The sequence below is a fragment of the Arachis ipaensis genome, chromosome B02 (genome assembly GCF_000816755.2).
Source record: "Arachis ipaensis cultivar K30076 chromosome B02, Araip1.1, whole genome shotgun sequence".
NCBI classification, from domain to species: Eukaryota; Viridiplantae; Streptophyta; class Magnoliopsida; order Fabales; family Fabaceae; genus Arachis; species Arachis ipaensis.
The window spans coordinates 94,273,425-94,283,807 of NC_029786.2; positions in this window are offsets into that span (position 1 = coordinate 94,273,425).

Below are 10,383 nucleotides of genomic sequence, written 5' to 3' on the forward strand. Positions count from 1 at the left end.
ATATTCTCTTCTTTTTATCCTATCTTATTTTTAGTTGCTTGGGGACAAGCAACAATTTAAGTTTGGTGTTGTGATGAGCGGATAATTTATACCCTTTTTGGCATTGTTTTTACATAGTTTTTAGTATGTTTTAGTTAATTTTTATTATGTTTTATTAGTTTTTATTCAAAAATCACATTTTTGGACTTTACTATGAGTTTGTGTGTTTTTCTGTGATTTCAGGTATTTTCTGGCTGAAATTGAGGGACCTGAGCAAAAATCTGATTCAGAGGCTAAAAAAGGACTACAGATGCTGTTGGATTCTGACCCTTCTACACTCGAAGTAGGTTTTATAGAGCTACAGAAGCCCAATTGGCACGATCTTAATTGCGTTGGAAAGTAAACATTCTGGACTTTCCAGAAATATATAATAGTCTATACTTTGCCCGAGATTTGATGGCCCAAATTGGTGTTCAAAGTCAGCCCAAGGAATTCTGGCATAAAACGCCCAAACTGGCACCAGAATTGGAGTTAAACGCCCAAACTGGCACCAAAGCTGGCATTTAACTCCAGGAACAGCCTAAGCACGAAAAAGCTTCAATGCTCAGCCCAAGCACACACCAAGTGGGTCCTAGAAGTAGATTTTTGCACTATCTGCACTTAGTTACTCATTCTCTGTAAACCCTAGTAACTAGTTTAGTATAAAAACTACTTTTAGAGATTTATTTTATGTCTCTGAGCTTATCTTTAATATTATGTAACTTTTACACTTTGAGACCTCCGTGGGGGGCTGGCCACTCGGCCATGCCTACCCTATTTTCACTTATGTATTTTCAACGGTGGAGTTTCTACACCCCATAGATTAAGGTATGGAGCTCTGCTGTTCTTCATGAATTAATGCAAGTACTATTGTTTATCCTTTAATTCACGCCTACTTCTTCTCTAAGATATACTCTTGTTCTTAATTTAGTTAAGTCAGAATGAAGGGGTGACCCGTGACAATCACCCAATCTTTGTTACTCGCTTAGCCAAGATCCGCGTGCCTGACAACCACAAAATAGTCTATATGATGTTCAACTTAGTCATTGGACGCCAGGTGGAGTATATTCTCTTGGATATCCAATACACGGACCGAGTCCGTGAGATTAGTATCTTCGTGGTATAGGCTAGAACCATTGGCAGCATTCCTGGGATCTGGAAAGTCTAAACCTTGTCTATGGTATTCGAGTAGGATCTGGGAAGGGATGACTGTAAAGAGCTTCAAACCTGCGAATGTGGGGCGCAAGTGACAGTGTGCAAAAGGACAATGGTCCTATTCTGACGCTAGTGGGAACCGACAGATGATTAGCCGTGTGGTAACAGCGCATATGGATTTGTTTTCATCCGAGAGGATCATACAGCTTGCCATGGAAGGAGGTAACGCATGGTTGGAAAAAGGCAATAGGAAAGCAGAGGTTCAGAAGCAACAAAGCATCTCCATACGCTTATCTGAAATTCTCACCAATGAATTACATAAGTATCTCTATCCTATTTTATGTTTTATTTATATTTTAATTATCAAAACCTCATAACCAATTTAATCCGCCTGACTGAGATTTACAAGATGACCATAGCTTGCTTCAAGTTGACAGTCTCCGTGGAATCGATCCTTACTCACGTAAGGTATTACTTGGACGAACCAGTGCACTTGCTGGTTAGTTGCATCGGAGTCGTGAATGAAAGTGTGAGAATCACGATTTTGTGCACCAGAGGACTTGGAAAATGACTCTGATGAAGATGATAAAACAGAAACCAAGTCACAAACGTGTCTCATGGCCGACATAGTTGATGAGGTTTGCTTAGCATCCAAAAGAAAGGACAACATGTGGTATATGGATAGTGGGTGCTCTAGACATATGACCGGAAAGTCAATATTCTTCATCAAGCTTGATAAGTATGATGGAAGCTTTGTTACTTTTGGTGATAACGGAAAAGGTAAAATAGTAGTCATAGGTAAAGTTGGTAAGAACTTCTCTTCCTTTATTAATAATGTTTTTCTTGTTGATGGATTGAAATATAATTTACTAAGCATTAGCCAACTGTATGATCTTGGATATTGGGTTATTTTTAGACAATTGGATTGCTTGGTTGTATGTGAAAAATCCGGTGATATTTTGTTTGAGGCTAAAAGGTGCAATAATGTGTATGGATTAACTCTAGAGGATTTAAAAGATCAAAAAGTAACATGTTTTACTTCTCTTGAATCTGAAAAATGGCTTTGGCATAAGAAATTGGGTCATGCAAGCATGTATCAAATTTCTAAGCTTGCTGAGAAAAATTTAGTTAGAGAAATTCCTACTAGTAAATTTGATAAAGATGTTACTTGTGATACTTGTCAACTAGGCAAACAAGTAAGATCTTCTTTTAAACCAAAAGATGGAATTTCCACTAAGAGACCATTAGAAATATTGCATATTGATCTTTTTGGTCTAACTAGAACTCAAAGTTTGGGTGGTAAACACTATGGTTTGGTGGTGGTGGATGATTACTCTAGATTTGGTTGGGTTCTTTTCTTAGCTCACAAGAATGATGCATTTCATGCTTTTTCTTCTCTTTGTAAAAAGATCCAAAATGAAAAAGATTTAAAAATTGCCCACTTGAGAAGTGATCATGGAAAGGAGTTTGATAATCAAGATTTTGAAAATTTTTGTGATGAACTTGGAATAGCACATAACTTTTCATGCCCAAGAACACCTCAACAAAATGAAGTTGTTGAAAGAAGGAATAGAAGCCTTCAAGAAATGACTAGGGTGATGCTTTGTGAAAATGATGTTCCCAAAATTTTTGTGGGCTGAAGCTGTAAATACAGCCTGTTATATTTTGAATAGAACCATCATTCGAAAAGGTTTAAAGAAAACTCCATATAAGCTTTGAAAAGGAACCCCACCCAATCTTAAGTATTTCCACATTTTTGGATGCAAATGTTTTGTACTCAACAATAAAGAAAATCTTAGAAAATTTGATCTAAAATCTTATGAAAGAATGTTTGTTGGATACTCCACCACTAGCAAAGTATTTAGGCTTTACCTCAAAGAACATAGAATAATAGAAGAATCCATACATGTGTCCTTTTGTGATTCTAATTCTATTCCAAGTGCTGTGTTAGATGATGATGCAGGAAGTGAAGCTGTGAACCATCAAGCATGTCAAGAAAAACCCAAAACTATCCCAAGTGATGAATCTGTCCGTCTAAAAATGTCTCATCAGGATGGAGGAGACATTTCAGTTTTGTCTCATGAACAAGCCAGAGAATTCATAACAGAGCTGACCACTAAAACTCGTCAAGGCATAAACTTTCTTCAAAGGCCACGAGAATGGAAATTCTTGAAGGATTACCCACATGAATTCATCATTAGTGATCCCTCACAAGGCATAACCACAAGATCCTCAAGCAAGAAGCAAATCGAGTCAAGCAATGTTGTCTTCTTGTCCCAATTGGAGCCTCTCAATGTGAAGCAAGCTCTTGAAGACCCCTCACGGGTCAAAGCCATGAAAGAAGAGCTAGCCCAATTTGAAAAGAATGAGGTTTAGACTCTTGTACCAAATCCAAATGGTAAAAAGGTAACCGGTACAAAATAGATTTTCAAAAATAAATTGGGTGAGGATGGTAGTGTTGTTTGTAATAAGGCTAGACTAGTGGCCCAAGGTTACGATCAAGAGGAAGGTATTGATTTTGATGAGTCATTTGCTCCAGTAGCAAGAATGGAAACAATTAGGTTGCTTCTTGCCTATACTTCCCATAAGGGCTTTAAAATGTTTCAAATGGATGTCAAATGTGCCTTCCTTAATGGTTTTATAGATATGGAAGTATTTGTGGCTCAACTCCCCGGTTTTGAAAGCAAAGAGTTTCCAAATCATATTTTTAAACTCTCTAAGGCTCTTTATGGCCTTAGGCAAGCTCCAAGAGCTTGGTATAAAAGATTTAGTGCCTTCTTGTTGAAAAATAAATTTCAAAAGGGTACCACTGATACTACTTTGTTTATAAAAGAATCTAATGATGATATCTTGCTTGTTCAAGTTTGTGTGGATGACATTGTGTTTGGCTCGGCCAATGAATCCTTGTGTGAAGAGTTTGGAAAACTTATGACTAGTGAGTTTGAAATGAGTTTAATGGGAGAATTAACCTTCTTTCTTGGTCTTCAAATTAAACAAACTCCTAGTGGTATTTTTATTCACCAAGGTAAATATGCCAAAGAGTTAATCAAGAAATTTAGTCTTGAAAATTCCAAACCAATGGGAACTCCTATGTATCCAAATACAAAACTTGACAAGGATGAAAATGGGAAGGATCTGGATGAAACAAAGTATAGAGGAATGATAGGATCCCTCGTGTATCTTACATCCTCTAGGCCGGATATTGTTCAAAGTGTGGGTGTGTGCTCAAGGTTTCAATCTCACCCAAAAGAATCCCATCTTTCAGCCGTTAAAAGAATCATTAGATACATTAAAGGCACATGTGATATTGGCTTGTGGTATCCTAAATCTAAAGAATTCTGTGCAGTGGGGTTTTGTGATGCAGATTATGCGAGAGACCGAGTGGATAGAAGAAGTACTTCCAGAATGTGTTGCTTCCTTGGAAGCTCACTTAACATGTGGTCAAGTAAGAAGCAAGTCATGGTTGCTTTGTCCATGGCTGAAGCTAAATATATATCAACCGCTGCATGTTGCTCTTAATTAATTTGGTTAAAAACTCAATTGGAAGATTACAAATTGAAAATCAATAGTATACCTCTGTTTTGTGATAACATGAGTGCAATAAACATTTCAAAAAATCATGTACTGCACTCTAGAACCAAGCACATTGGGGTTCGATATCACTTTATTAGGGAACATGTGCAAAAGGGTACTATTGATGTCCAATTTGTTAAATCTGAAGAGTAACTTGCTGACATCTTTACTAAACCACTGTGTGAAGATAAATTTTGTTCATTGAGGAACAGTTTGGGGATGATGCATTTGAGTTTTGTTGAAAAAATGTAATGTTTATGCCTCTGTTTATTTTTGTCTCGTAGGCAGCAGGGAGACAAATCTGTGCAAGTGATGAACTCTTCAAAGGAAGATTTGTATAAAGCCTAGAAAATTTGTGGATTAAAAATGAAGAACTGTGTCCTATTGCCCAGCATGCTGTAACCACCTTTTGGGCCTATGTAAGACAAACTTTGTTCACATGATATGGGCTCATTATTTTTAAATCATAAAACTCTTTTAATTTTTGAAATTAATTTTTCAACATGCCATCACTTTACTCCATTTCAAGTCATGTCAGTTTTAATCTTTTGTCATTCCTCATGACTTGTATTTTCAGTTTTCATGTTTTTTAAAAAATTCAAATTAATTTTTGAAAACCGTTTTCATTAATGATTTTGAAGGTTTATTCCTAGCATTAATGACAGTTCTTTTACTCCTAAAAAGCATATTATATTAGAGGGTAGATGTTTGTGATACCCTTGTTCTTTATGCTGTTTTGAACTCCATTCCCATATCTTTAGCTTACTTTATGATTCGTCATATGCGAGACTGTGTGAAAAGTGATAAAAGGAGTAACTTGCCATATGGTATATTTTTTATTTGCTTGATTGAGCATTTTAATGTTGATTTGAGTAATGAGCCTGTTGAGAATAAAGTGTCCACAATCAAAGGTGGTGGTGTACCGCAACATGCTAAAGGTAAAACTGTTCTCTTGGAGTTTGCTACCATGACCAAGCAAATGGTAAATCTAGCAAAGAAGCTAGAAAGCTTGCATTGCAAAATGAAAAGGCTTGGCTAAAATCTTATGAAAGGGTAAACTTGCTCTTAAAGTATTTGGATTCAGTTGATGAGGACATGGCTCATTTCGAGAAAGAAGATGATATTCTGGAATCTAATGATGAAGAAAATTTTGATGCCTAAGTTTGCTCCCTGTTGCTGCTGCTGCTGAATGTTTTGTTATTTTGCTCTCTGTGTATTTGACTCAGTGGAACTATTTTCATTTGTCTTGGATGACTGTACCAAACTTAACATTGATGCTGTTTTGTTTTATGCTTGAATTATTATGGACTGCATTGCTTTTCTCCATTTTTTTGTAGGGTTCCTCCTTGATGACAAAAAGGAGAGGAAAAGATTAAAAAGGGCTGAATTGAAATTGAAATTGGGGCTGCTGGTTGCTCTAATTTAGCTCTGATTTATTTTATGCTCTGTTTCATTATTTTTGAGCTGAGCTCTGTTTATACTCTATTTTATGAACTGTTTTAAGCCCTACTTTGATATGTTCTGCTCTGTTTTCATGCTCTGATTTATTATGTTAAGCATTTTATATTAGTGGATTAATTCCCATCTTAACTTTGAATATAGTAATCTACTCAAGTACATGTGTGATGGATTATGGATTTATATTAAGATGTTTCGATAATCCTTTTCACTTGAGAAAATCTGGCTCTGTTTTAAAAGTTTTATTTTTTTGAAAATTCTTTTTGGAACTCTTTTGAGCATGGATACAGGTGTTGCTTCCTTGATTATCTTGTTAAATTAGGTACACATTAAGGGGGAGCTCACCGAAAGGGGGAGAGATTTTGAATATTCTTCAAAGGGAAGTTTTCTAATCCTAATCCTTTCAATTCAGTTTTAATAATGTTTGTCATCAAGGGAGAGATTGTTAAGTTTGAAAAACTTATATTTAATTAAATGATGATCAAACATTATTAAAATGTAAATTAAAAACTTATTAAAATTATTATAAAGTGTCCTATTTAATAACTTCCAATGGGTTGTTTGATATTTTTGTTAGTGTGCAGGAAGAAAAATAAAATTGTTATCTTGGCTCAAGTGATGAAAGCCCAGTTTGATTACTAAACATGCTTAGCCCAATAATAGTTGTTCTCTTCAAGTGGCTGAGTATTAAAATAGAAAGAAAACTAAAGGAACCCAAGTCTCTCAAAATCCAATATTAATTGTTCACTTCATGTGGCTAAAAGGCAAAGAAACTCAAAGTGGACCAAGAATTTCAAAAGCATGCTTCGTTGCTCCAAGCCTTGGTTATTTTCAACTCAATTAACTTTATTCCTTGGTAACCAAAAGTCTGACATGTGACTTTATGCCTTAGTAACTAAAAATCAATTCAATTCAATTTATTTGCATTGAAAGCTCCATAATTACCTACTCCCCATTGTGGAATGGAATTCAAAATTCAAATGGATTAATTGCTTGCATAGGTAACTGAAACATAAAATTAAATTAAGTTAATTTTACATTGAATGCTTTGTTTCTTCTCTCTCTTGTTTTCGGTTGTCACTTCAATCAGAGAAAAGAAGCAAAAGCAAGTTATCAGAGAAATTATAGTGAATCTATGAAGAAGTAAAAAATGCTAGGTTGATGATTGCCTTTGCAAAAGGAAGATCTGAAGTATGGTGTGGTTAAGATCTTTGCCACTGAAGGAAAGACTTCAAGAAGAAGCTTCAAGATCTTCATACCAAGAATAGAAGCAATCAACCTCGGTTAGAGAAGAAGATCTATGTGGTAAAGCTCGTTTCCATTTTTGTTCATCCAAGACAGAAGGTAGCTACTGGAGCTACGTAGAGGAAGAAGCAAATATGGAAAGGAAGGAGCTGTCAAGGATCAAAGATTCATCAAGGGTCAGAATTCATTCTTGGGGACAAAGTCAAGATGAAAGGCTCAGATTGATGAAGGTTGATGAGAAAGGATGAGAGAGAGGTACATGCATGTTGATTTGCTTTCGGTTTTCCCTCTCTCTTCTCTCTGTCCGAACCGGCTGTGCATTGGAGAAGATGTTGGTGGCTTGGTTGAACCGGTTTCAACCTTGGAAGCTTCCCCTTCTATAATAAGGGTGAACAGCCAAGGGTTGAGACAAGGAGAGAAAGTGTAAAGTACAGAGTTCTCATAGCTACCTAAACTTCCCGAGTTCTTATCCTTCAAAGATGTTCATTTTGTTTTCTTTTTCTTAGTATTGTCTGTCTAGATCTCATGGTAAAAGGCAAACATAGTGAAGTTTGTAAGAAAAAGTCAGTGAGAGGAAAAAGGCAGTGAGCAAAATTAAAGAAAAAGACATAGATGTCTCAGAATTTCTTTGTACATCTATTTGTTGTGTTTCATAATCCTGTGGGGATTTTCTTACATGTTGGGTTAGCACGTTGCGGTTGAAATCTTGGTAGGTGACCAAGTCAAGTTCAGATTTGGGGATAGAATCTGGATTTGTCCCAAATAGGAATGGGTAGTTCCTAGGGACGAATTGGTGTATGTAATTTGATGATTATAGTGAAATTCCATCACTGTTGTGATGGAGACTAGATGTAGGCTGCATTGCACTTAGTAGCTGAACCATGATACTTCTGGGTGTGAATCTCTCTCTCTCTTCTACTCATATTCTGTTTCTGTTGCACTGGAGACAAAATTAAAAAATATCTCCTAATCGGTTACGAGACAAAAAAAAGTCTCTTGATTGGTTATGAGACAAAAAGTAGAAATATCTCCTAAAGCTATTTGAAAAAGCAGAAATTAATATATAGCAAAAAAGGGGCTAAGATTCAACCCCCATTCTCTTAGCCACTGATTACCATCACTTACCAATATATGAGATTTTGTCGGAGAGCAACACGGAGACTCCAAGGGCAGCCTGCTTCATATTGTCAGCAATGCACATGGTACTTTAATCGATCTGACTTCATAACTCGGTACTCAACACTTCTGTGAATGTTGTAATTCCTCACACCCTGCATTACTGTATCTCTGCTTTTGAATTTTGGCCAACCCAAAACTCCACACCTCCGTCTAATTTGTAATTGTCTTCACCCGTGTTGGAAAATAGAATTTTCTCTTCCATTGCGTCCAAATCCAACGTATGATAGTGACTGGGTATAGATGACAAGGCCAAAATTGGATGCGGGGCAGGAAAAAGATACCGACGTGATTGCTCGACCGGGNNNNACCGCTCTCGTTGCTATCCGCAACATACTCCTCATCTGAGTCCTCACCGTCAATGTCCATGTCTTCTACTGGACTAGCAACGTGTAGCGGTGGTGGTGCGAAAGGTGGGTCATTCTGCACAAAGTCCGACTGTCCAGATCCACCGCCACCGACATCACCAACCTCTGCAGAAAGCTCCATCACTTGTTCCGCTCTAATTTTCCCATCGATGTCAAACATCAGGCGCACATACTTGTCGCCATGGAGCCAAAATAGACGAAACCGAAAAACTATGTTTTTCATCGGTGCTAGCAACATATACCTTACCCTTCCGATCTCTTTTCTCCCGTTACCACCGACGCTACTCAATATCAGACTCTTTAGCTCCGACAGAGAACTAACTCGCCAGATACGCAACAGAATGGGATTCTCACACTCATATATCACTCCATTATCACTATTTCTCACATGACAATTGGGATACCCACTTACAACCAAATATCCACTACTACTAGACATTTTAGTTTATTTTCGGAAGAAAAAGGTAGAGAAAAAGTAGTGAAATATTTGTGGAGAATACAAAGGGTTGTACATCCTTTTATAGCTGCAAAAAATTTATCGTAAGGTATCTCATTTACATTGTAAACATCATAATTAATAACATATCTCGTTTACAGTGTAACAAAAATAATACTACATGTATCTCGTTTATATTGTAAACAAAATATATACGTCGCCCACTTCGTGTTTTATCTCATTTACATTGTAAACGAGATAAGACATAGGATGCATTTTGATAAAAATACTACAAAATATTTATTTTGGTAAATAAAATATTTATTTTATTTATTTAAAAAATCCAATAAAAAAGTGGTTCTTGAGCTTTTTGTGTAATTATAATTTTGTATTGATAGTCATCATTGTTATTCAATGTTATTTTGTTCTTGAAAAAAATTGAAAATTAATTTTTTTTATCAATAACTAACTAACTGTTTTTTTTATAATAACAACCCAAATTCTTAACCCTCACAAAGTTATAATTGTTTATCCACTTTTTGCGGGATGTTATTGATAAAAAAAATGGCGTTAGACAAAATTTTTTTGGTAAAAAGTAATGTTGAGAATACAATAATTTAAAATTATCTTATCGGTTTCGCTACGTTACCAACAGCATATCTGCCAACATCTGCCAACTCTTATTTATAATTGTGTTTTATGGAAGTATGTTCGTAGATGTGTCTAATAAAAATGTCTTTTTTATAGCTGTGTTTAATAGAAGTGTCTTTATAGATATATTTTCTGGATGTGTCTCTTTATATATGTATTTAAAATATATTAATTATTAGACACATCCACGAACACACATCTATGAAACACAATTATAAATAAGAGTTGGCAGAAGTTGGCAGATAATATGTTGGTACCCTATACTTTTCCTTTAACTTAACTTATAATTTTATATATATACCA